Below are 25,899 nucleotides of genomic sequence, written 5' to 3' on the forward strand. Positions count from 1 at the left end.
TGTATCTACTCAAACAGATTAATAATGCATTAGCAAACAAAGCCAACAAAGAAAAGATATATATCATCCTGTCCTAAAACTAAACCTAACAATGTAAAATTCAATGAAAATGAGAATACCAAAATCAGGATACCAAATTCTCAAAGTGACAAATATTTTAGAATGGAGGAAAACAATGGAAAGCATGAGGCATACATGATATGACCATACAATAGGTTACACGGTTCTTGAAAATATACCACCATGGTACGAATCATATACGATTGTATATAGTACTTGTGCATCATTAAATGGTGAAGAAAGAATTTTGATATTATTATATGAAACAAAACAAGAAGCTAGTAGAACTTACTTCACCACTACTGCTGCTAAAAAATGCACATTCTGCTTGCAAACACTGCATGCAGTTCCATGAGGATAAATTCGGAGTCTTTGTGTAAGCCTGGCATGTAGAGTTTGCACCGAAGATGAGGGTATCCTTGTTACTAATGGTAGGAGAGTGGTGAGATGCAAGGTTGAATATAACACTCAACGCTACGAGGGCATATAATGAGCACTATTAGTTTAATATTCAATTCTATTTCAATCAAAATAAAAAGAAGAATAGAGATGAAACAAATGAAAAGAATAATAGAGATGGTTTCAGATGAGTGAATCAGACAGTATGTCCTCATTTTCATCATATCCGCTATCATCAACACCTTTACCCCTAGCGACTGAAGAGAATCTAGTTTCTTCATCAATATCAAAGTTTTCATGAAAGTGAAGTCCTCTTTCCTGTTGACAAAATCCGTCTGGTTTGAGGATTTAAATAGACTAACAGGTCTTTTTGGGATACATATATTAAACAGTATATAAAAACTCAAATAGGAAAAAGAACCTAACAGTTGAAACAACACTAACCTCCACAAGATGCAGATCTTGGGTTTCCTCACCCTCAATTTCTCTTGCTATTCTTAAGGCTTATTTTTCTAGTTCTCTTGTTCGAGGCCCTTTTTCAAGCTTTGTTGTATATAGTTCCTCATTGAATGTGCTTTTTACACCAAACAAGGCCTCATTTCTTTCAAACTGATCCCATCCCCTTGAAATATATAGAAAAAGAAAATAGCCAATTTAAAACCAAAATGGACAGCCTATGAAGAAATCGAAATAAATAAGAAAAATGGGAAAGAAAATTCTAGCTAAAATAACAAGATTATAGCAACAGCTGCATATGAATATATCATAAAAATCCTTTTCAAAACAATTAAAGATCTTAGAAGGAGCCTTGCTGACAGGTTCTGCACTAGACTTCTGCTCTCTTAAAGAACCATCCTTAATTAAGCGAGCCATTTTCAAAACAATTCCTAGATGAATAGTAATGATGATGTAAGCAGGAAAGAAAGTCAAATATCCATGATTACATGTTCTTCATGGAAAAATGACGCTATAGTCCTTATATTGGCGGAAGACTCAGATGCAAGAGCAACAAGCTCAAAATGGGAAGCAGCATAGTCACCTGAAAAGCCTTTGGCAGACTTTGCTTGAATGAGACTGTCTATGAAGTGGCAAGGCATCACAGCCCAAGCTACCAAAGCCATTCTCCAGTCAACATACATGCTGAAACCTGTTGCTATCTAATTCAAAATCCTAAATGTTAATAGTTATCTATATATTTGGAAATATTATATAGTATGGTGAGATTTGGCCTTTTTACCAAAGTCTCACCTTTTTCGGACCTTATTATCAAAATGTCATCTTTTTGTAACTAATTACTTAGATGCCATCTTTTTACTAGAGTCACAACTGATTTGCTATTTCATTTTTAATTATGATTGTTTATAGTAATATTCAGGGTGACACTTGAGTGATTAGTTTCAAAAGAGTGATATTTTGGCGATAAGTTTTGAAAAAGGTGGCACATTGGTGAAAAAATCACAAGATTCCTTATGCGCTGTAAAACCAAATTCCTTAGTAAAATCATTTAGTTTGGAAGAATTCTTGGTAAATTGTAGATAATGGTAAAAAGTTACAAACCAACCTCTTCTCCTTTTCGAATCGGCCTTACTGCGATTATGGTTGCTTGGCCATCTCTATCCTGCATACAAAAAGATTAGGACTACAAAGATAGTCATATCTTTGCAGAATCAAATTAAACCAGGTACCGATTGACTCAATTCGAAATGTACCTCGTCTCTCTTGAAGGCTTTGGCATTAGGACTACAGGAATGGTTCATGCAGCTTTGCAAAGGAAAAAAAGCAGTTCCTACAGTAAAATTTAAAAGGATTCAGGTATAATTACAAATAAAACTACATAATTTCAATAACCAGTAGGCTAACACTAACTGTGATTCATTCATTACCTTGGCAACAAACAGAATAGTCTTCACCAAGAGCATCTAAATTTGGTTGTGTAATTTTCTCAGCTTCTTCCTACCATTAACAATGACGAGGAAAGAAATTGAGTCAAAAGAGTTTCTTTCTTTGGAGATAAAGTAGAAAAGTAATTTGAACAAAATTCTAACCTTATCAGGATTTTTCAGATCATCAATGTATAAAAAGTAATCCTCCACAGGAGAAGCTACAACCAAATCACTGGAATATATAAACCAAGGATTAATACACAGGTTAGTTCAATCTAAAATTTCAATTCAATAGAAAAAAAATGGCAGAGACTAGAAAGGGTTACACAATCATAGGGAAGAAACAAAGAAGAGAAGAATGAAGGGAGTTCGTTCACAGAAATCTTGCCATATCTGTCACTGTAATAAAACCCTAAATTTGTTTTGAGAACAGAACAGATAAAATTGCAAGAAAATTAATGTAATCTGAAGAAACGATGGAACCTACCTAAACCAACGGCGACGAGAAGAAGAAGTAGAAGCGGCGGCGACGACACTGACAAGCTTTAGCGAGCAGCGACAGAAAACGGCATGGAGAAGGTAGCGAAATTCATCGGCATCGAAACTGAAAGAGAGAGATTGGGGAAGGGGTGTGATGGAGCTTCGGGAACGGCGGTGAAGGAGCGAAAGGCGCGGATGATGAAGGATTAGGAGCGAATCGGTGAGATGCAGCGTCGATGAAGGATAGGGTGTTTTGTAAAATGAAGACGCCGTCGAGGAGAACGTGATTTTCATACCCTTATTTTCACCTATTTCGACAGAATAATTTAAATTACAGACAGAAAATCTGTCTGTAATAATTTAATAAAACGTAGCGTTTTGTCTATTTAATTACAGACGGATTTTTCATCTGTAACTATTTTTCACGAAAAAAAATTAATTTTTCCGACATAATTATAGACGGATTCTCTTTTTCGTTTGTAATTTATGCTAATCCATTTTTTTTGTTTTCCGACAAAAAAATCCCTCTGAAATTCCCTCTGTATTTTCGTGGGATAAAATCCGTCGGAAATATCCGTCAGTAATAACTAATTTTCTAGTAGTGTTTCCAACCAAAACTATTTATGGCTAAAAGGTAATAATACAAACAGAAATAAAAACAAAACACATTTTATCAATAAACATAACCATCTACCAAAAGACTACAACTAAAATAACAGTAAATTGATGAAGATTTAGAAGAAAATGAAAAGGCACCTATAAAACAGATGGATAATAACGATGACCCAACAAAAAAAAATACACATTTAACATATTACAGATGAAAAACAGCAAATTTAATCCAAAAAAATTCATCAAGTCAGTTCAGAATCCGAAAAAATTATTCTTCATTTTTTCAAACCAAGCAGCAAAATATTTTTATTCTAAAGACAAAATCCTTAACCAAAACAAAGCTAAAGTCAATTGTACACAAGAATTGATAAAACTAATAACATTTGTCATATCTTAAAGCCTAATTTATCTTGCAATTTTAATATTAATGAAAGCATACAAAATCCTAGTAGCTCAAGGCGTGAAATCGAGAAAGAAAAAAGAGAAACACTAAAAATTGTATATTTCATAAAAGAATATAAAAGAGATATTGAAAAAGGAGATACTGAACCATGTCTCCAAAAGAATCAAGAGTTAATAAATATCAGTCAATAATTATTCAAAATATATGTTTTACAGAAGTTATGTGAAAATTAAAACCAAAATTTTAAAACATGCTGAAAAACACATCTTGAAAAATATAATAGTAAAGTCACTCAAATTAAAAGAATATAAAACTAATAATAGAAAAATTTAAAATACATAATACAATACTCCATCAATAAAATGTCAATGTTAGAAAGACAGGAAGAAGACTGAAACAAAATGGATTGCAAGAAAGAAAGCAGTAGAGCTAGGGATTGCAAGAGGTTAGAGTACCACAAACCTAAAAGGGAAGTCGGAGGTACAATTAATTTGGCTCTTAAAACAAAATGTCTGTGTAAACCAAGAATAACTACCAGATCTTGGACTTCGAGAGCTGAACCTCCCTATCGAGCATCCACGAACTTTCGGTGGCCAATTTGATTTGACGTCAAATACCGCTAATCTAGTATTAGAGAGCGAGAGCAAGAGAGGCACTCTGGGACCAGCGTGATTAGACCCCAATATAAAAGGGGAAAAAAACAAAAAACAGTTAGTTCATGTGTATTTACTCAAAACACATCAAATAAAATTCTAAGAAAACACAACAGATCAATAAGCATAATCATATATCAAAAGATAATGATACAGATTTATCATGACATCAGTTTATTTTTTTCTCAAGTTATGATAACAATAGAAATCTGAAGAGATCACATAAACAATTAAAGTTAATCCAAAATTTAACACCTTATAGATGACAAAACAGTAAAGTTAATCCAAAACATCTCATCAAATGAGTTCAGAATTTAAAAAAAAAAACTTTCTTTTTTTTAACCCAAGCAGTAATATATTTTTATTTTTAAGAAAAAAATTCTTAAGAAAACCAAAGCTAAAGTCAATTATACACAAGATAGCCTCCAAAAAAATAAGAACTGCTAAATCTTTGTCAATAATTTATTGAAAATATAAGTTCTAAAGAAGTTATGTAAAAATTTAAATCAAGATTTTAAAACATGCCAAAAACACATTTTGAAAAATATAATAGTAATACTCTCAAATTTAAAGGATATAAAATCACTATTAGAAAAATTAAAATAAATAAGACAATAACCCATCAATGAAATGCCAACTTCAAAAAGACAGCAAGAGATCAATAAGCATAACCATATGCCAAAAGCATTGGAGCTAAAACAAGAGGAAATTCATATAGATTTAGAAGAAAGTGAAAACGCACCTGTAAGACAAAAAAAAAAAGCACAATGACACCAACCAAAAATTAAACGTTTAACACATCACATAGGGAAAAACAGTAAACTTAATCCAAAAATGCTCATCAAGTCAGTTAACATTTAAAAATTATAATTCTCCACTTTTTTTCAAACCAAGCAGTAAGGTATTTTTATTTTTAAGATAAAATCCTTAAGCAAAGCAAAGCTGAAGTCAATTATACACAAGATAATGATACAAATCTGTCATGACATAAGTTTATTTTTTTTCTCAGGTAATGGCAATAATACAAATCTGAAGATATCACATAAACAGTTAAAGTTAATTCAAAATTTATCACCTCATTTCATAGAACCAAGTTGGTGTGAGAACAAACAAATAAAACTTCTTTTTTAAATTAAGCCTATCAAATTTGAAAATTTACCTAAACTTGTGGAACCTAGAAAACTTAAAATTATAAAATAAAAAAATATATATTATCACTCATGTTATATCACTATGGACATAATGACAAATTACTTTTTTATTACGTCTTTGCATGAATTTATAAAAAAATACGTGATATTAATCAACATGGCAACAAAATGCTTGAGGAAAAAGCAAGATGTTGATGCAAGAATCTTGATAATCTTGTGTTTTGACCACAATGTATAAGACAAAAAAAAAGTAGGATGTGATCTTTCAAATATAAAGGGGTACTGATCTGCAGAGAAAATGGCCCAAGCTAAAGGCTTGTTGAAGAGAATACTTCCCCTAACCAAACTCACAACACAACGGAATCCTTGAATAAAAGAGTATCCAGCAGCCAAACCATTAGCAACAACCAAGAATCTGCAAAGTTTTTTAATCCATCAAAAACTAATGAATTAGGACAACAAAACATGCAACACTTTTATTGCTAGAAATTAACATAGAACATAGATTAATAGATACTTACATCAAAGCCTTAACATCAGTGAATTTAGCTTTCTTCTCAAAGGAGAAAAACACCTTCACTTGTGAATCAGTTCTAATAAGAACAGCTGCAACAACTCCAAGACCAAGAATCATAAACTTTAACACCAAATCAGCTATCTTGATCCTCTTATCCAACAATTTCAGGTTTGTGCTATGGTATACTGGAACTGTTCCAAGACTAACACCTACACCCAAATAACTAATTTTCTCTAGACACTAATAATGCAAAAAAAAACAAATATACACAAAGCTAAAAGAAGTATGCAACTATGTACAACAAAGGTATGTTTCTTTAATTTCCAAAGAAAAATTAATCAATTAGGAAGTGAAGTAAATAAAGAGTTATCTTTATCTAACCAAAGTAATTAAGTACCTAAATATAGCTAATTACCATACAATCAAATTAAATATCAATGAAATACGTTAACCCTTAAAACCCAATGATAGAACATCACAAGCAATACTAATTAATTAAGTTGGTGTGACAGTTTTGCCTAGTTAATTTCACATGTGTTCATTACTTCATTTCATAGAACCAAGTTGGTGTGAGAACAAACAAATAAAACTTCTTTTTTAAATTAAGCCTATCAAACTTGAAAATTTACCTAAACTTGTGGAACCTAGAAAACTTAAAATTATAAAATAAAAAAATATATATTGTCACTCATGTTATATCACTATGGACATAATGACAAATTACTTTTTTATTATGTGTTTGCATGAATTTATAAAAAAATAAGTGATATTAATCAATATGGCAACAAAATGCTTGAGGAAAAAGTAAGATGTTGATGCAAGAATCTTGATAATCTTGTGTTTTGACCACAATATATAAGACGACAAAAAAAGTAGGATGTGATCTTTCAAATATAAAAGGGTACTGATCAGCGGAGAAAATGGCTCAAGCTAAAGGCTTGTTGAAGAGAACACTTCCCCTAACCAAACACACAACACAACAGAGTCCTTGAATAAAAGAGTATCCAGCAGCCAAACCATTAGCAACTACCAAGAATCTGCAATATTTTTTAATCTATCAAAAACTAATGAATTAGGACAACAAAACATGCAACACTTTTATTGCTAGAAATTAACATAGAACATAGATTAATAGATACTTACACCAAAGCCTTAACATCAGTGAATTTAGCTTTCTTCTCAAAGGAGAAAAACACCTTCACTTGTGAATCAGTTCCAATAAGAACAGCTGCAACAACTCTAAGACCAAGAATCATAAACCTTAACACCAAATCAGCTATCTTGATCCTCTTATCCAATAATTTCAGGTTTGTGCTATGGTGTAACACCCTAACTACCAAAGCTCACACTTCCGGCTGCGCGACTCTGATAGCTCGGACATTACGACGACACTTATACTATTTAATACTAAAATATGAGCCTGTTTTAAAACTTTAAACCGCAATACCGATTCCAAAAGATACTTTTGCTATACAACGTACATCCATACATACAATACACTTACAACAACTCATAAAGCGTACATATATGTATATATATATACATAAATGATATTACAACTATTATCCAATACAGTTCCTATCCCTCTTACAGAAAATATCAAGATAAAGGCGAGGGTACAATAGACCATAACTAAAACAATACAGAGCATCTCAACAACAACTAAATAAACTCTTCGTAACTTCTGCGCCCATATCCTGAAAGGGGAAAAATGTAGCGGGGTGAGAACATCATCCTCGAAAGGGTTCTCAGTAGAGGGTTTTTGGGAATTACTGTAATAGGATACATGAAGATAAACCGTACCAGTGATTAATAACCGTCTTATGCCTCTTTTTAAAAACAACGATTTACAATAAAAGAGGAATCGGAAATCTTTTCTGAAAGAGGAACAGTTCAATTCTCAAAAACTCAAAAAGCCTTTCAAAACGGTTTATCTATACTGAACCAAAATAGCCTTTCGTATTTTATTCCAAACCAGAAACACAACCGAAATCAACCATCGGTTCAACTCATTCCAACCACGGCTCTAGGCCCAAACAATCCAACCATCAACCAATCACCACAGTCCAACAGAGTCCCAGATGCAAACACAGATAGGAAGAGGCAAGCACAAACAAACAGTTATTGCAAGTAGATCAGTTAGCAATTAATCACATAGGCAAACCAAGTATAATATGCACACCCAAACAATGTCACACAAATGCATATGATGCATGCCTGTCCCTAATGGCTGATGATATCATCTGTCGGTTATATAGCCAGCCCGACACGTCCTGGTAGCTAACCATGGACAGAAACACCCATCGCGGAGCAAGTAGGTTTGAGCTACAACCCCCTTGCTACTGCCCGCTCAACCCAGAGCCAGTGGAATAACCACTACTGCGGCTACTACCCAGGCGGGTGTTTAAAAGCTCAACCTGGAGCGAGTGGAATCACCACTACTACCGCTACTACCCAGGCGTCACAGTCTCTAACCTGGAGCAAGTGGGACGAGCCACAACCCTTGCTACTACCCAGGTATCTCAAGCATATATTCATTCAGTCCCAACCATGGATCAACATCCATCTCAGCCATCCGGCTTAAATTCATAATTCATAATCAGCCATACGGCCCATAACTCATTCGGCAATCCACCATAAATCAATATTATACACAGCCATTCCGGCTCATTACAAAATGGCACCTCCACCATTCAACATCATCAAATTCATAAAATCGGCATTTAAGCCACAAATCACTTTTTCTCAAATCGTTTCACTTTGAAATCAAGTTTCAACTCTTTTCAGCCTTGGCTTTAGAAATCTCGTTTCTCAAATCATCTCAGGCTCATAAGCCAAATCTACTCAAAGTGAGTTCCTGGTGCACGAATTGTGAATTCCACTTTTCACAACGCGTACCACTAACCAGCAAGTGCACTGGGTCGTCCAAGTAATACCTCACGTGAGTAAGGGTCGAATCCCACGGAGATTGTTGGTTTGAAGCAATCTATGGCTATCTTGTAAATCTTAGTCAGGAAGGCAATTATGTTTATCAGTTGAATTGCAAATAAACAATAGAGCATGGATTAAAGGTTACTTGTTATGCAGTAATGGAGAATATGTTGGAGTTTTGGAGATGCTTTGTCTTCTGAATCTCTGCTTTCCTCTGTCTTCTTGTTCACACACGCACGTCCTCCTATGGCAAGCTGTGTGTTGGTGGATCACCGTTGTCAATGGCTACCTTCCATCCTTCCAGTGAAAACTACGCTCACGCGCTCTGTCATAGCACGGCTAATCACCGGTTGGTTCTCGATCCGGTTGGAATAGGATTTACTATCCTTTTGCGTCTGTCACTAACGCCCATCCTTCAGGAGTTTGAAGCTCGTCACAGTCATTCAATCCTTGAATCCTACTCGGAATACCACAGACAAGGTTTAGACTTTCTGGATTCTCATGAATGCCGCCATCAGTTCTAGCTTATACCACGGAGATTCTGATTACGGAATCTAAGAGATACTCACTCAATCGGATATAGAACGGAGGTGGTTGTCAGGAACACGTTCGTGGTTTGAGGAAGGTGATGAATGTCACAGATCATCACCTTCATCACAGTTAAGCGCGAATGAACATCTTAGATAGGAACAAGCGTGTTTGAATGGAAAACAGAAATACTTGCATTAATTCATCGAGACACAGCAGAGCTCCTCACCCCCAACAATGGGGTTTAGAGACTCATGCCGTCAGAGAATACAAAGTTTAGATCTAAAATGTCATGAGATACAAAATAAGTCTCTAAAAGTTGTTTAAATACTAAACTAGTAGCCTAGGTTTACAAAAATTGGATAAACTATGATGGATGATGCAGAAATTCACTTCTGGGGCCCACTTCTGTGTGCTGGGGCCCACTTGGTGTGTGCTGGGGCTGAGACTTAAGCAATTCACGTGCAGAGGCCATTTGTGGAGTTGAACGCCAGTTTTTGTGCCAGTTTGGACGTTCAACTCCAGTTTTTTATCCTTTTCTAGCGCTGGACGCCAGAATTGGGCAGAGGACTGGCGTTGAATGCCAGTTTACGTCGTCTATTCTTGTGCAAAGTATGAACTATTATATATTGCTGGAAAGCCCTGGATGTCTAATTTCCAACGCAATTGGAAGCACGCCATTTCAAGTTCTGTAGCTCCAGAAAATCCACTTTGAGTGCAGGGAGGTCAGAATCCAACAGCATCAGCAGTCCTTTTTCAGCCTGAATCAGATTTTTGCCCAGCTCCTTCAATTTCAGCCAGAAAAATACCTGAAATGACAGAAAAACACACAAATCATAGTAAAGTCCAGAAATATGAATTTTTCCTAAAAACTAATAAAAATAGACTAAAAACTAACTAAAACATACTCAAAACTATATGAAATTATCCCCAAAAAGTGTATAAAATATCCGCCCATCACAACACCAAACTTTAACTGTTGCTTGTCCTCAAGCAACTAGACAAATAAAATAGAAGACTAATAGGTTGAGAAGCAATAATATCTCAGAGTTTTTGATTGAAGCTCAGATTCTAATTAGATGAGCGGGACTAGTAGCTTTTTGCTTCTGAACAGTTTTGGCATCTCACTTTATCCATTGAAGCTCAGAGTGATTGGCATCTATGGGAACTCAGAATTCAGATAGTGTTATTGATTCTCTTAGTTCAGTGTGATGATTCTTGAACACAGCTTCTTTACGAGTCTTGGCCGTGGCCCTAAGCACTTTGTTTTCCAGTATTACCACCGGATACATAAATGCCACAGACACATAACTGGGTGAACCTTTTCAGATTGTGACTCAGCTTTGCTAAAGTCCCCAATTAGAGGTGTCCAGAGTTCTTAAGCACACTCTTCTTTTTGCTTTGGTCCTTGACTTTAACCGCTCAGTCTCAAGTTTTTACTTGACACCTTCACGCCACAAGCACATGGTTAGGGACAGCTTGGTTTAGCCGCTTAGACCAGGATTTTAGTCCTTTAGGCCCTCCTATCCACTGATGCTCAAAGCCTTGGGATCCTTTCCATTTGCCCTTGCCTTTTGGTTTTAAGGGTTATTGGCTTTTTCTGCTTGCTTTTTCTTTCTATTTTTTTTTTCTCTTTTTTTTTTTCTGCAAGCTTTGTTCTTTGCTGCTTTTTCTTGCTTCAAGAATCATTTTTATGATTTTTCAGATTATCAATAACATGTCTCATGTTCATCATTCTTTCAAGAGCCAACATATTTAACAGTCTTAAACAACAAATTCAAAAGACATATGCACTGTTCAAGCATTCATTCAGAAGACAGAAAGCATTGCCACCATATTTAACTAATTAGAATTTCTCTTATTAAAACTCGAAATTTTATTGCCTCTTATTCAAAAGATCTACTACTTTATTCATGTTTGCTGATGATGAGAAAAATAAACTATATCTTAATTGGAGATAAAATCAAAATAGATACTAATTACTACTATATGACTTCTAAGGTAAACTTTTATAAGGACACTGTCACAGAGTTAAGGCAGAAATTGGAAATTAACAACCTTTATTCTGGGGGCACGGGGGTTCCTCTGATCCTTGGTGCTTGGTCCTACAAGAGAAGACTTTTGGCGCTTCAGTTCCCTTAAGTCACGCCCCTGCTCCTCTTGTTCTTTAAACATATAGGTCAGCATTTGACTGTGTTCCTTCTGTTCTTTTATTATTTGCTCCATAGCTTCCCGTATCTTGGTGACGGACGTCTCAAGGTACTCCTAGTATTCAGCTTGAGGGATCTCTGGGAGGAATTCCTGTGCTCTCTTCTTGATGGGATCCTCCTGTGCTTGTTGTCTCTCCATTGATGCTTTGGTGATTGACTTTTCAATTAGGATATATTCAGTTATTCCCATCCTTACTCCAGCGTCCTTGCAGAGCAGAGAAATCACTCTTGGATAAGCCAACCTGGCCTCTTTTGAATTTTTGTTAGCAATCTTGTAGAGTTCAGTGGAAATCAGCTGATGAACCTCCACTTCCTTCCCCATCATGATGCAATGAATCATCACTGCTCTTTTAACTGTGACTTCAGATCGGTTGCTAGTGGGCAATAGAGAACGCCCAATGAAGTCCAGCCATCCTCTGGCGGCTGGTTTGAGATCCTCTCTCTTGAGTTGATTTGGGACACCCTTTGTGTTGGTGGTCCACCTGGCTCCAGGGATACATATGTCCTCTAGAATCTTATCCAGGTCAATGTCTGCTCTCATCATCCTCCTGTTGAAGGAGTCTGGATCATCCTTTAGTTGAGGTAGCTTTAAGATCTCTCTGATCTTGTCAGGGGTGGTATGAACAATCTTCCCTCTGACCATGGTCCGAAATTCATAGAAGGCAGTTCCAGATAGTTTTTACTTGTCATTCTGCCACATATTAGCATAGAACTCCTGGACCATGTTCCTTCCTACTTTCGTTTCAGGATTAGCTAGGACTTCCCAGTTCCTGATTCGAATTTGCTCCTGGATCTCCGGATATTCATCTTCTTTCAAATCGAATCTAACTTCCGGGATCACTGATCTCAGACCCATTACTTTAAGATAATGGTCTGAATGTTCTTTAGATAAGAACTTCCCTTGATTCCAAAGTGGTTTTGGAACGCTCTCTTTCTTGCCTCTTGGAGTGGGTTGTTTTCCTTTGGGAGCCATGATCTTAGTGATCTCGGATAAACACACCAAACTTAGAGGTTTGCTTGTCCTCAAGCAAAAGAAAAGAAAGGAGAGGGATAGAAGGAGAGCTAGGTGCAATTGTTGATGGAGGAGGGGGTGGCCGAACCCAAATTTAAAGGGATGGGGGGGGGTGGGTTTTCGAAAAATTGGAAAAGATAAGATAAAAAGATTGAGTTGAAAAAGATAAGATAGAAGATATAATTTAATTTTGAAAAGATATGATAGATTTTTGAAAAAGATAAATTTGAATTTTGAAAAAGATAATATGGAGATTTGAAAAGGATATGGATTAGTTGAAAAGATAGATTTGTTTTCAGAAAAGATTTGAAAAGAGTTGGATTGAATTTGCAAAGATGTCTGGTGCTTATGGATTAAAATACATTTGATATTTTGTGGTAGGGTTTTTAGAAATTATGGAATTTAGAAATCAGGGTTCTTGACATGTTCATGTAAAAATTATGCATTGAAGCATAAAATTTGAAATTAAAATGGAAATACGTGTGGAAAAAATGAATTTGGCTCCTCCCTGCATTCCTGGCGTTTGAACGCCCAAACACTGCCTGTTTTGGGCGTTCAGCGCCCAATTGCTGCTCTCCTGGGCGTTCAACGCCCAGCTGCTGCCATTACTGGCGTTTAACGCCCAGTGGGTGCCCCTTTCTGGCGTTGAACGCCCAGCTGCTATCATTACTGGCGTTCAGCGCCCAGTGGATGCCCATTTTGGGCGTTGAACGCCCAAAATGCTCTTTTACTGGCGTTTTCTTGCCAGTGAGATCTTTTTCTCTGTTTTGTGTGCCGAGGTCTTCTGTAAATGATTATTTACCTTGTTGTCAATGAAATCTATATAAACAAATAAAAATAAAAATAGGGCAAAATGCTTAGAGGATTGTTGCCCCATGGCTGGGTTGCCTCCCAGCAAGCGCTTCTTTATTGTCTTTAGCTGGACCTTGCTGAGCTTTTAATCTAGCTTCAGCCTTGAGCATTCTTGCTCGATGTTGCCTTCAAGATAATGCTTGATTCTCTGTCCATTGACAATGAACTTCTTATCAGAATCAGTATCTCGAAGCTCCACATAACCATATGGTGACACACTTGTAATCACGTATGGTCCCCTCCACCGGGATTTCAGTTTCCCGGGGAATAGCCTGAGTCTAGAGTTAAACAACAGGACCTTCTGTCCTGGTTCAAAGATTCTAGATGGCAGCTTTTTGTCATGCCATTTTTTTGATTTTTCTTTATAAAGCTTGGCATTTTCGAAAGCTGTGAATCTGAATTCCTCTAGCTCATTTAGCTGGAGCAATCATTTTTCTCCTGCTAATTTGGCATCAAAGTTTAGGAATCTGGTTGCCCAGTAGGCATTATGTTCCAGTTCCACGGGCAGGTGACATGCCTTACCATACACGAGTTGGTATGGAGAGGTCCCTATAGGGGTCTTGAATGCTGTTCTGTAAGCCCACAGAGCATCATCCAAGCTCCGTGCCCAATCCTTTCTACGGGTATTTATTGTCCATTCCAGGATTCTCTTTAATTCTCTATTAGAGACTTCAGCTTGCCCATTGGTTTGTGGATGATATGGAGTGGCCACCTTGTGGCGAATTCCATACCGAACCATGGCAGAGTAAAGCTGTTTATTGCAGAAGTGAGTGCCCCCATCACTGATTAACACTCTAGGGACACCAAACCTGCTAAAGATATGTTTCTGGAGGAACTTCAGCACTGTTTTAGTATCATTGGTGGGTGTGGCAATAGCCTCAACCCATTTTGATACATAGTCAACTGCCACCAGAATATAAGTGTTTGAGTATGATGGTGGGAAAGGTCCCATGAAATCAATTCCCCATACGTCAAACAACTCAATCTCCAAGATCCCTTGTTGAGACATGGCGTAACCATGAGGCAGATTACCAGCTCTTTGGCAACTGTCACAGTTACGTACAAACTCTCGGGAATCTTTATAGAGTGTGGGCCAATAGAAACCACATTGGAGGACCTTGGTGGCTGTTCGCTCACCTCCGAAATGGCTCCATATTGAGATCCGTGGCAATGCCACAGGATCCTCTGTGCTTCTTCTCTAGGCACATACCTACGGATAATTCCGTCTGCACATCTCTTAAAGAGATAAGGTTCATCCCACAAGTAGTACTTTGCATCAGTAATTAGTTTCTTCTTTTGTATTCTATTGTACTCCTTGGGTATGAACCGTGCAGCTTTATAGTTTGCAATATCGGCAAACCATGGTGCTTCCTGAATGGCAAATAGATGCTCATCAGGGAACGTCTCAGAGATCTCAAGAAAGGGGAGGGACGTCCCTTCCACTGGCTCTATCCGGGACAAATGATCAGCCACTTGGTTCTCTGTCCCTTTTCTGTCTCTTATTTCTATATCAAACTCTTACAGAAGCAATACCCATCTGATGAGCCTGGGTTTTGAATCCTGCTTTGTGAGTAGATATTTAAGAGCAGCATGGTCAGTGTACACAATCACCTTTGATCCTACTAAGTAGGATCTGAACTTGTCAATGGCGTAAACCACTGCATGTAATTCCTTTTCTGTGGTTGTGTAATTTTTCTGGGCATCATTTAAAACGCGACTAGCATAATAAATGACATGCAGAAGCTTGTCATGCCTCTGTCCCAATACTGCACCAATGGCATGATCACTAGCATCACACATTAGCTCAAATGGTAATGTCCAGTCTGGTGCAGAAATGACTGGTGCTGTGACCAGCTTAGCTTTCAGCGTTTCAAACGCCTGCAGGCACTTTGTGTCAAACACAAATGGCGTGTCAGCGGCTAGCAGATTGCTTAGAGGTTTTGCGATTTTTGAAAAATCCTTTATAAACCTCCTATAGAATCCTGCATGCCCCAGAAAGCTTCTGATTGCCTTAACATTGGCAGGTGGTGGTAATTTTTCAATTACCTCTATTTTTGCTTGATCCACCTCTATTCCCTTGTTTGAGATTTTATGCCCAAGAACAATTCCTTCAGTCACCATGAAGTGACACTTTTCCCAGTTTAAAACTAGGTTGGTCTCTTGGCATCTTTTCAGAACAAGTTTCAGGTGATCAAGACAGGAGCTGAATGAGTCTCCATATACTGAGAAGTCATCCATGAAGACTTCCAGAAATTTTTTCACCATGTCAGAGAAAATAGAGAGCATGCATCTCTGGAAGGTTGCAGGCGCATTACATAGCCCAAATGGCATCCTTCTATAAGCAAACACTCCGGATGGACATGTGAATGCTGTTTTCTCTTGATCCTGGGGATCTACTGCAATCTGGTTATAGCTTGAGTAGCCATCCAAAAAGCAGTAATAATCATGACCTGCTAGTCTTTCTAGCATCTGGTCTATGAATGGTAAAGGAAAATGATCCTTTTTGGTGGCTGTATTGAGCCTTCTGTAGTCAATACACATGCGCCACCCTGTAACTGTTCTTGTAGGAACCAGTTCATTTTTTTCATTATGAATCACTGTCATGCCTCCCTTTTTTGGGACGATTTGAACAGGGCTCACCCAGGGGCTATCAGAAATGGGATAAATAATCCCAGCCTCTAGTAATTTGGTGACCTCTTTCTGCACCACTTCCTTCATGGCTGGATTTAGCCGTCTCTGTGGTTGAACCACTGGTTTGGCATTATCCTCCAATAGGATTTTGTGCATGCATCTAGCTGGGCTTATGCCCTTAAGGTCACCTATGGACCACCCAAGAGCTGTCTTGTGTGTCCTTAGCACTTGAATAAGTGCTTCCTCTTCCTGTGAGCTTAAAGCAGAGCTTATGATCACTGGAAAAGTATCACCTTCTCTTAGAAATGCATATTTCAAGGATGGTGGTAGTGGCTTGAGCTCCGGTTTAGGAGGTTTTTCCTCTTTTAGAAGAAATTTCAGAGGCTCTTTCATGTCCTCTGAATCCTCCAAATCAGGCTGAACATCTTTAAAGATGTCTTCCAACTCTGATTCGAGACTCTCAGCCATGTTGATCTCTTCTACCAAGGAGTCAATAAGATCAACTTTCATGCAGTGTGTTGATGTGTCTGGATGCTGCATGGCTTTGACAGCGTTCAACTTGAACTCATCATCATTGACTCTCAGGGTTATTTCCCCCTGTTGGACGTCAATAAGGGATCGTCCAGTTGCTAGGAAGGGTCTTCCTAGAATGAGAGTAGCACTCTTGTGCTCCTCTATTTCCAGTACAACAAAGTCAGTGGGAAAGGCGAATGGCCCAACTCTGACAATCATGTCTTCAATCACGCCTGATGGGTATTTAGTGGAGCCATCAGCAAGTTGAAGACATATCCGGGTTGGTTTAACTTCTTCAGTTAAACCAAGCTTTCTGATAGTGGATGCAGGTATCAGGTTGATGCTTGCCCCAAGATCGCATAAAGCTGTCTTGGTGCAATCACCTTCTAATATGCATGGTATCAGAAAACTCCCAGGGTCTTTAAGCTTCTCAGGAAAGCTTTTCAGAATGACTGCACTGCATTCTTCAGTGAGGAGAACTCTTTCTGTTTCTCTCCACTCCTTTTTATGACTCAAGATCTCTTTCATGAACTTGGCATAAGAAGGTATTTGCTCAAGTGCCTCTGCAAATGGAATCTTTATTTCAAGAGTCCTTAGATAATCTGCAAAGCGAGCAAATTGCTTATCCTGCTCCTCTTTTCGGAGTTTTTGAGGATAAGGTATCTTGGCTTTATATTCCTCAACCTTAGTGGTTAAAGAAGCCTTTTTAGAGGGGTTGTTATCAGCACTTGTGTGTGTCTGATCCCTCATTGGCAATTGAGTACCAGAGTCAGAAGCTAGAATGGAACTGGACGCCAGCTCCTTGTATGCTTCTGGCGTCTGAATGCCAGAACTGTGCCCATTTTGGGCGTTCAGCGCTGGATTCTGCCCTATTTGGGCGTTCAACGCCAGATTCTTGCCCATTTCTGGCGTTGAACGCCAATCCTGCCTTGTTTCTGGTGTTGAACGCCAGTTTTGGGCATGGTCTGGGCGTTCAGCGCCAGCCTTCCACCAATTCTCTGGCGTTTTAGCGCCAGAATTATTTTTCCCTGTACTCTTACTATCCTCAAGTGAATCTTTGGTGGGTTGCTCATTTCTTGACTTTTTGATGCCTTGAGGTGGGGTATTTAATGTTTTCCCACTCCTTAATTGAACTGCTTGGCATTCTTCTGCTATTTGCCTTGATAGCTGCTGCTTTGTTTGCTTAAACTGTTCGTCCATATGTATATTAGCTATCCTTGTCTCCTGTAGCCTGTCCTTGAATTCAGCTAGCTGCTTTGTTAGAAAATCCAATTGCTGATTGAATTCAGCAGCTTGTTTTACAGTACTGAATTCAGCAGTTACTGTTTTAACCTCTTCTTTCATGGAAGGGTTGCTGTTTAGATACAGATGCTGATTCCTGGCAACTGTATCAATGAGCTCTTGAGCCTCTTCAATTGTCTTTCTCATATGGATAGATCCACCAGCTGAGTGATCTAGAGACATCTGAGCTCCTTCTGCAAGCCCATAGTAGAAGATGTCTGCTAACTGAACCCACTCTGAAAACATTTCAGAGGGGCATTTTCGTAGCATCTCTCTGTATCTCTCCCAGGCATCATAAAGAGATTCATTATCTCCTTGTTTAAAGCCTTGGATGTCCAGCCTTAGCTGTGTCATCCTTTTTGGAGGGAAATATTGATTCAGGAATTTTTCTGTCAGCTGTTTCCATGTCCTTATGCTGGCCTTAGGTTGGTTATTCAACCACCTCTTAGCTTGATCTTTTACAGCAAATGGAAACAGCAATAGTCTGTAGACATCCTGATCTATTTCTTTATCATGTACTGTGTCAGCAATTTGTAAAAATTGTGCTAGGAACTCTGTAGGTTCTTCCTGTGGAAGACCAGAATACTGGCAACTTTGCTGCACCATGATAATGAGCTGAGGATTCAACTCAAAGCTACTAACTCCAATGGAGGGTATGCAGATGCTACTCCCATATGAAGCAGTAGAGGGGTTAGAATATGACCCCAGAGTCCTCCTGGACTGTTCATTTCCACTTATGTCCATGATGGACAAAGGGATATAACTTGGATTGATTTACCTTTTTAATTATTTTATTTTATAGAAAGAGGACAACTTAACCAAAAATAAAAATAACAAAAATTATGATTTTCGAAAAAAATGAGGAGAGAGAAAGTGTTTAGGAAGTTTTGAAAAGGATATGATGATTTTAAATTTTTTTTTTTTAAATTTTGAAATAAAAAATCTGAATTTTATAAATATATTTCGAAAATCGTTTTTAAAATAGAGAGAAAAGATATTTTTGAATTTAAAGAGGAGAGAGAAAAACAATAAGATAGCACAAGATTTAAAATTTTTTCAGATCTAATGTTCCCTATTTTCGAAAATTTTGGAGGGAAAACACCAAGGAACACCAAACTTAAAAATTTTAAGATCAAGTCACAAGGAAAACTCAAGAATACGAAGAAAGAACACCAAACTTAAAATTTTTAGAAAACCAAACCAAAATTTCGAAAATTTTAAGGAAAATCAATCAAGAGAACACCAAACTTAAAGTTTGGCACAGGATCTAATAGAGAAATTATTTTTGAAAACTATATTTTTTTTTTAAAGGAAAATAAGGATTCTAAAATTTTAACACGACAATACTAAGAAACTCTAAACAAAAAAAGAAAATTTTCCTAATCTAAGCAACAAAATAATCCGTCAGTTGTTCAAACACGAACAATCCCCGGCAACGGCGCCAAAAACTTGGTGCACGAATTGTGAATTACACTTTTTACAACGCGTACCACTAACCAGCAAGTGCACTGGGTCGTCCAAGTAATACCTCATGTGAGTAAGGGTCGAATCCCACGGAGATTGTTGGTTTGAAGCAATCTATGGCTATCTTGTAAATCTTAGTCAGGAAGGCAATTATGTTTATCAGTTGAATTGCAAATAAACAATAGAGCATGGATTAAAGGTTACTTGTTATGCAGTAATGGAGAATATGTTGGAGTTTTGGAGATGCTTTGTCTTCTGAATCTCTGCTTTCCTCTGTCTTCTTGTTCACACACGCACGTCCTCCTATGGCAAGCTGTGTGTTGGTGGATCACCGTTGTCAATGGCTACCTTCCATCCTTCCAGTGAAAACTACGCTCACGCGCTCTGTCACAGCACGGCTAATCACCGGTTGGTTCTCGATCCGGTTGGAATAGGATTTACTATCCTTTTGCGTCTGTCACTAACGCCCATCCTTCAGGAGTTTGAAGCTCGTCACAGTCATTCAATCCTTGAATCCTACTCGGAATACCACAGACAAGGTTTAGACTTTCCGGATTCTCATGAATGCCGCCATCAGTTCTAGCTTATACCACGGAGATTCTGATTACGGAATCTAAGAGATACTCACTCAATCGGATATAGAACGGAGGTGGTTGTCAGGCACACGTTCGTGGTTTGAGGAAGGTGATGAATGTCACAGATCATCACCTTCATCACAGTTAAGCACGAATGAACATCTTAGATAGGAACAAGCGTGTTTGAATGGAAAACAGAAATACTTGCATTAATTCATCGAGACACAGCAGAGCTCCTCACCCCCAACAATGGGGTTTAGAGACTCATGCCGTCAGAGAATACAAAGTTTAGATCTAAAATTTCATGAGATACAAAATAAGTCTCTAAAAGTTGTTTAAATACTAAACTAGTAGCCTAGGTTTACAAAAATTGGATAAACTATGATGGATGATGCAGAAATTCACTTCTGGGGCCCACTTCTGTGTGCTGGGGCCCACTTGGTGTGTGCTGGGGCTGAGACTTAAGCAATTCACGTGCAGAGGCCATTTGTGGAGTTGAACGCCAGTTTTTGTGCCAGTTTGGGCGTTCAACTCCAGTTTTTGATCCTTTTCTGGCGTTGGACGCCAGAATTGGGCAGAGGACTGGCATTGAACGCCAGTTTACGTCGTCTATTCTTGTGCAAAGTATGAACTATTATATATTTCGGGAAAGCCCTGGATGTCTACTTTCCAACGCAATTGGAAGCACGCCATTTCGAGTTCTGTAGCTCCAGAAAATCCACTTTGAGTGCAGGGAGGTCAGAATCCAACAGCATCAGCAGTCCTTTTTCAGCCTGGATAAGATTTTTGCTCAGCTCCTTCAATTTCAGCCAGAAAAATACCTGAAATGACAGAAAAATACACAACTCATAGTAAAGTCCAGAAATATGAATTTTTCCTAAAAACTAATAAAAATAGACTAAAAACTAACTAAAACATACTCAAAACTATATGAAATTATCCCCAAAAAGCGTATAAAATATCCGCCCATCAGTTCCCTTTTAAAACAAAGCCACTCTCGGCATTCTCTTTCCAAAACTTCCAAAACCATGGAAAGTTAAAGATTCATTTTGGGAACATTCAAAATCACCCATCCAACAATGAGATTTTATAACAAAAGTTCCTCGGCAGAGTCCCAAGTCTTTAGGGGAGAATAACATAACTCATTTCGCCAAATTCATTTAAAATCATTAAAACCTTGGCTTTCCGAGTTGAGTAATAAAATAGGGTCTAAGCCAAACCGAGTCACGTAATCATTTACTTCTTTCAAAGCCGTTTCCTTTACTTAGGCAAAAACCAACTTCAACCCCCATGATAAATTATAGAACGTTTCAACTGTTCAAAATTGTTTTAGTCTTGCAAGAATTCAGAATTCAAAGAGTACTTAAACCTTTCCAAAACATTTCAAAATGAAACTTGTCAATAGACATTCAGGTTCTTTCAAAATCATTGAAAACTCCTCTAATTGAAACCCTCAAGTCAAATTCAAAGGCATTGCACTTGTCACATTTAAAACAGCTTTAAAACATAAGTTTCATCTAAATATCTTTCTCCTGAAAGAGATACAATGCCTTTCTTAAGAAGCAAGGCTAAATCACAATTTCCTCTTTAGTAATCCATTTCAAAAGTATGAATCATCCTTTTCTAGATAATTCAAATAAAATAGTAGAAATCTTTAACTCGTCATTTTTCCAGACAACATTTCAATAAAGACTCGGATTTTATAGAAATTTCGGCAGCACCTCCCCTAAAACTTGGACTTTTGCCACCCGGTTCGGGTCCCAACTAAACCGTTTCTCATTACTTTTCAACAGCTCAAAACCAGAAATCAATTCAAAAGCAAGCTAAGTCCAACAGTCGCCTCAGTGGCATATCTCAAGAAAACCATTTCAAAATCAACTCAATATCAACCGATTTAACTCATTCCCAAAGCTTTAAAGAATCGGTTCAGTAATAAATCATTTATCAAAACCAAATCAATTAAGGCAACCCAGGCTGAATTTCAAGGGTATTCTATCTTTCACATCATCAAAATAATTGACTCAATTCAAACCAATCCTCAACGGATTAAGCTCATATTTCAAATCTTTAAAGAATCAACTTCAAACATTACATTTCACAAGCCACACAATAATTCAGCCAAACCAACATCCATAGTCCTTCGAGTCAATCAAATAATACATAAGGCAGATACAATCACCAAATACACAATATCTCACACCAGTATCCATATGTAATAATTCCAATACACAAAACATAGTTTTCGAAAAGCGCCCCTACCTCAAAACGCAAATCCATAACCCAAAAGTCTCACAGAGTCCTTTCCAGCTCAACCCGAACTGACGGCAACCAAAACCTCAGCTCCCAGCCACTTTCGCAATAACCAAAGCAACACTATTCGCAACATACAACAATCGAAACTCAATCTTATAGCAATTAATGCCACAAACCTCAGCGTGAGATAACGGAACAGTAACAAAAGGGCTTTCAAATTAAAACGCTTACCGAACCGAAGGAGGAACGGCTGAACCGAAACAGCGGTGATCTCTGAACCGGTTCGGCGGCTGCCCGATAGCCACCTCAAGCGGCAGCGGTGACCTGAACAGTATGCAGAGACAATGAGATTCCCGGAAACTCAACGGAAAGGAGAGCCAACTTGAAACCCTTACCGACAGAATTTTTCCGGCGACGGCAAAAGCAGCCAGAAGCTCCGGCGGTGCTCCCGGAAGTCACAGAACCACTCCCGGCAGTCAGAATCACAGAGACGCAGCTCCCTTCTCCGGCAACGACGCTTGCGGCGGCCGAGACCCCTTTCTAACGGCGGCAGTTCTGACGGAGGCGGCGCCGGCGACGCGAGCACGGCTGGGCATGGTGGCTGAACCCCAGCTCAGCCTCTGATCTCTCCGTCTCTCATGCTCGGTGTGACTGGACGGCCCTCCTCTCAACAGCACGGCGGCAGCAAACCCTAGCAGTGGCAACGGCGGCTCAGCAGGGACGGGTTCCTTCGGCGGCAGCAGCGGCGCGACCTCCTCTCCCCTGCGTCGTTCCCTTCTCCACGGTGGAACCCATCAGGGACGGCAGCAGCACCAGCCACGACAACCCTTGGCGGCGACAATGGCGAGGTGGCTGAGCTTGTGAACGACGGCAGTGCAGAGGCGGTTTCTTCCCCTCCCGTGCGCGCCAGTTCCTCCCGTCAGCCTCTTCGTGATCGCAAGGATGGCGGCGGCGCGGCGAGGGCGACAGCGGCGCTGTGTGCTTCAGCGACAGCGACACATTGGTCACGGCTCCTCCAGCGGCGGTGGTGAGTGGGTAAGCGCCGGACGACAGCGACGGCTGGCCGGTGGTCACAGCGCAGCTTTTCCCTATGCGTTTCCCCGTTTCCTCCTAGCCCTTTTTCTTTCTTCGTTCCATTTCTTTTGCAGCTATTGTTGCTGTGTTGCGGCTGGGTTTGGGGGGATTGAGTGAGGTTGAGAGAGAACCGGGTCGGGTAATGGGTTACCGGGTTAGGGTTTTCCTTATTTGAAAATTAGGGTTAAGGGCATTATGGTAAATTCACATAAAATTAGGAATAATATGGTAATTGAAATCCAATGTAATTCCAACACTTATTGTATATGGAAAAACACTATTTGCTCATCTACTTTTACAAATTATTTTCAACAAAATGCCCGAATCTAAAGATTAGAAATAATATAATTAATTTCTCTATTTTCCAAAATAGCAGTACTAATATTCAAAATATTAATTACTTAGTCCAAAACATATAAAATCCTTATTATTTCACAACTGCTAAATTTATAATTTAAATATAGAAAATAATCCAACAATTATAAAATTGGATAATAATCATAACTTATTTCAAATTCAATAAATCAAAACTTGCTTTAATTTTCTTTAATAGAGGAATTTCTGAAATTAAAGCTGCAGAAACACTTAATTTGAAATTAGCTAATAATAGTCCTTTTTCAAAGGTTTTGGGTCTTACATATGGTACACTGGAACTGTTCCAGGACTAACACCTACACCCAAATAACTCATTTTCTCTAGACACTAACAATGCAAAAGAAAACAATGGATTTACACTAAGTACAGAAGTACAGAATTCAAATACGAAATAGAACTAAAGGGTAATTTCATATCCTATAAAATTGATTTACACTTTTATTTCAAACATAAATTTAAAAATTAAAAATAAAACAAAAATGAAGAGTAAGATGCATAGACAGCGTAACCTTGTAGAATAGCGTTAGGGGATTAGGCGTAGCAGAGTGAAAGAGAATCGTGAGCGGTCAGCGATGAAATCAAACCAAAACGATGTGTCGTGTTGTTCGCAATGGACGGCGACGGAGCTGTGAAAGCGAAGGCTGCAGCTGTTGTGTCTCTGTGGGTTGAGGATTTCGGAGAGGTCTGCTGCCTCTACCGCGTCCTCCTCCTCTGTGGTTTCAGACAACGAATTGCAGTAGCTAGGGTTAGTGTTTTAGGTGGGGGTCGTAGGGATTGGTGATTTCAGAACAATGAAGATAGAAATTAGTGAACATTGAAGACACATACAAACCTGAAGGTGCAAAATGGAGGTAAAGAGGTAGGGTTTGGGAGTAAGAGCGAGAGAGAATGTGAGTCGCAATGGCCAGAAAGAGAGAGCAGATAACTGAGAGAGGATGTAATCCAGAGATCATCCATCTGTCATGGTGTTGAAGCCGACGGTGCGATTGGCTTTTATGGGGAAGAAGGAGATCCATAGAAAGAGTGAGACACTGAGACGATGAAGGAAGGAGGAGATAGAGAGAGAGTGAGAAACTGTGACGCGAGAGAGAATGAGCAGCACAGAGAGAGTAACATTCTGCTTTACCTTTAGGTTACCCTTTTTTATTTTTTTATTGCAAATGAAAGTGAGAGTGACGCGTGGCTTAATGAGCCACGGTCATTATACAAGTAATATATATATATATATATATATATATATATATATATATATATATATATATATATATCAAGCATTAGAAACTCACTCAATCAAGACCTTCGACCATTTTCATTCAACAATCAATAACCAATCAATACCACATATTTATTCTAAAGCATCATCATCAACAACATCAATCCAACAATATCTTAAAGTCAACTAGCCTAAGGTTTCCTAATGAATCCATATTTGATGGTAAATTTTGTCTTGAATTGAGTGAATTTCATCACATAAACTCACATTTATACACTTGAATAGCATAATTTTGTGATTTCTCTCTAAATTTCACCTAATTGTGAGAACATTCCTTTTTGTGCTTAAATTGATTAATTTAATTCCACTTTTATTAAATTCGATGCTGTGATATATTTTGTTGAGTGATTTCAGGTCATTTCACATAGCATTACACAGTGATTATCCAAAATTGAAACCCGTATCTTTGTTGACGGCGGTCCCAACCTCTTGAACCTTTTTCTCCGGCCACTCCAAGACTCAATCAATTCCTCACAAATCCAAGCTTCAACCAACTCTATTTAATACAATTTCCTTTAAATTTCACCTGTTCATACTATGATTTTCACACAAACTAGGGGAAAATAAGGGAAAGAGTTTCCTAATCTTATTCCATATGAACATAGGTTAAAACCCCACTAGAATTTGAGCTTGAGCTTTCTCTAAAGCATCAAAATCACAAACTCAAAACCTCACTGATAAACCCATATTTTATGATGTATTTTGTGCTCAATTTAAGTGATTTATTCAATCCTTCACCCACTTATTCATGAAATTTGTATGGTTTTAC

At 38.2% G+C, this 25,899-nt stretch overlaps 2 long non-coding RNA genes across 3 annotated transcripts; both read right to left on the bottom strand.

The window, feature by feature from the left end:
* Positions 1–2,167: 2,167 nt before the first annotated feature.
* On the bottom strand, positions 2,168–2,615 carry LOC140176507 (uncharacterized). Its single transcript, XR_011868110.1, has 3 exons — positions 2,505–2,615; positions 2,343–2,412; positions 2,168–2,245 (listed from the first exon to the last, which is right to left on the bottom strand). It is a non-coding gene; the product is annotated as an uncharacterized lncRNA (long non-coding RNA).
* A 3,115-nt stretch (positions 2,616–5,730) lies between these two features.
* LOC112721174 (uncharacterized) lies at positions 5,731–24,932 on the bottom strand. Of its 2 annotated transcripts, XR_011868111.1 has the most exons (6): positions 24,690–24,932; positions 24,120–24,568; positions 7,302–7,472; positions 7,064–7,195; positions 6,163–6,528; positions 5,731–6,056 (listed from the first exon to the last, which is right to left on the bottom strand). It is a non-coding gene; the product is annotated as an uncharacterized lncRNA (long non-coding RNA). The 2 variants fall into 2 exon arrangements; XR_011868112.1 differs by lacking the exons at positions 24,120–24,568; positions 24,690–24,932 and having other exon boundaries at positions 6,163–6,367; positions 7,302–7,435.
* Positions 24,933–25,899: the final 967 nt, after the last annotated feature.

Source organism: Arachis hypogaea, chromosome 11, assembly GCF_003086295.3.
Source record: "Arachis hypogaea cultivar Tifrunner chromosome 11, arahy.Tifrunner.gnm2.J5K5, whole genome shotgun sequence".
In the NCBI taxonomy this organism is placed as follows: Eukaryota; Viridiplantae; Streptophyta; class Magnoliopsida; order Fabales; family Fabaceae; genus Arachis; species Arachis hypogaea.